The following is a 2,214-nucleotide window of genomic DNA, read 5'->3' on the forward strand; positions in this document are numbered from 1 at the left end:
AAATAACCGATCGTTATGCTAGATAAGACCCTTCTTCCTCGGCTGGGATCGTTTACAACCGCATTTGGGATCGTTTGAAGCTGCATTTAAACTGCATTTTGGAAGTTCAAAATTGGGGCACCATATCAGTCCATTATATGGAGAAAAGTGTTTTTTCCTCAAAAACAATTTCTTTACGACTGAAGAAAGAAAGACATGAACATCTTGGATGACAAGGGAGTGAGTACATTATTTGTAAATTGTTGTTCTGAAAGTGGACTTCTCCTTTAACTACTGACTAATGATCATGGGACCTGAGAGATACACACCCATTGTTTAGGTAAATTTATAGTTGAACTGAAGACCTTGATTAGTTTGTTCAGGCGGACTGGACTAGGTTGGAGCAAAACGCTGCATGTATGTGGACCTCGAGAGACAATGTTGAGATCTCCTGAAATATGTTCTAAACATGACAATTCAGAGAGGCAGGATGACTGCTAGATTGATGACTTACAACTCTGGTTTCCAGTCCCGGGCATTGAGGACCAACATTCTGCAGAGTTTCTAGTGATCCTTGATCAGCTGCTCAGGTCTGCTTAATTGGTGTTGGAGCTATCAATCCACTGAAAAATAAGAAGCAATATAAAGTCTCAGATGCATTTTTATTTATTCTTGTTCGTCTTACAATATTCTTAAAATAAGTTATCATTACCTTGTGTTTTATTGATGATTTTCAGTCTCTGAAATAGAAAAGTTCTATTAGTTATGAACGGCATCATACCAGTTTTAACAAAGTGAGCAAAATGCATACAAAATACGACACAATACGATAGAACCTATTATAATCAGTGATGCTGTCTACACTGGATGAGGCACAGTGCAACACTACAAACAGCAAACTGATGCCGCGTTCTATTTATCATGTACTGACACAAAGTTCAAATGACTTTCAATGGTCGCTCTGGTTTGCATCCAGCATAGAGAGACAAACTACGTCATTGTGCTTTGCATTCTTGGTATACAATACAAATCACCAAAGGTAAAAAAAAAAAAAAAAAAAATATATATATATATATATATATATGTTTACGTTAATATTTTAAGAGCTTCCTGCACTAATTAGAATAATTAGAATTAGAATAAATGGACTAATGGACTAATATTTGTATCCCTTGTGTTATTAACATTTGTGGTCAGTTTTGTTTATGTTTTTGAAATAAGTCTCTTATGTTCACCAAGAAAACTGCATTTATTTTGATTAAAAATAAAAACAGTAATGTTTATTATTACAATTTAAAATAACTATTTTCTATGCGAATACATTGTAAAATGTAATTCGTCATAAATAGAATGCGGTAGCAGCTTACTGTATGGGATTTGTTGTGTCATGCCGCGCCGCATCCAGTATAGACAGCATCAATGATTACAATGGGTTCTACTGTATTTTGTCATGTCGTGCCACTTGCGTCCAGTGTAGACACGGTGTAAGCATGATGATGCTGCAAAATCAGGTTAGATCAGTTTTTAAAACATATTGAAATAGAAAATAGTTTTTTAAAAATGGTAATTTCACAATATTACTGTTTTAATAAATGCAGCAGTTGTTGCCATAAAAGACTTATTTCAAATACATGACAAATCTGACCTTTAAACTTTTGAATGGTAGTGTATGTTTAAGGTATTACTTACTAGTCATATGGTAGTCACAATGTCTAGAGATGTTTTTCGACAGGAGATTCGCTCCAACTCTGGTGCACGGCCATTAGAATGGAAGATTCTAGGAAGGAACATAAACAATCTGTCAACAATATTTATTATACAATGTCAGGTTTATTAGAAGTAAACTATAGCAAAGGTGAAATGCAGAAAAGAAAAATAAATAATATATAGAATATACAAAACAATACAGTTTAATAACAGAATTTATATTTTTAGGTTTACTTATTTAATGCTCATATACAGTGTTACTTATGTTTGTATGTTAAAGTCCTTTTAAAATATCTAACAAGCAAACAAACATAAAAGTATATAGATATATATAATTTTGCAAAAGAAAATTACAGATGCATGGTGATATAGGCTAAATATATTATGAAAGATACATATCAAGTAATTTAATAAGCAGATCACCTTTTCAGATCACCTGTGTGTTTTTATATCTCTGTCTGGAGCTCCCTTCAGAAATTTTCAAATTAGGAACTTTTCCTGTGTCGTAGAAGTTTTTTTCTGAAACTG

General features: G+C 32.9%; 1 long non-coding RNA gene across 1 annotated transcript; it reads right to left on the bottom strand.

Annotated features, from left to right (window-relative positions):
• Positions 1 to 489: 489 nt before the first annotated feature.
• On the bottom strand, positions 490 to 1,983 carry LOC127157943 (uncharacterized). Its single transcript, XR_007826030.1, has 3 exons — positions 1,669 to 1,983; positions 692 to 719; positions 490 to 602 (listed from the first exon to the last, which is right to left on the bottom strand). It is a non-coding gene; the product is annotated as an uncharacterized LOC127157943 (long non-coding RNA).
• Positions 1,984 to 2,214: the final 231 nt, after the last annotated feature.

The sequence above is a fragment of the Labeo rohita genome, unplaced genomic scaffold (assembly GCF_022985175.1).
Source record: "Labeo rohita strain BAU-BD-2019 unplaced genomic scaffold, IGBB_LRoh.1.0 scaffold_127, whole genome shotgun sequence".
In the NCBI taxonomy this organism is placed as follows: domain Eukaryota; kingdom Metazoa; phylum Chordata; class Actinopteri; order Cypriniformes; family Cyprinidae; genus Labeo; species Labeo rohita.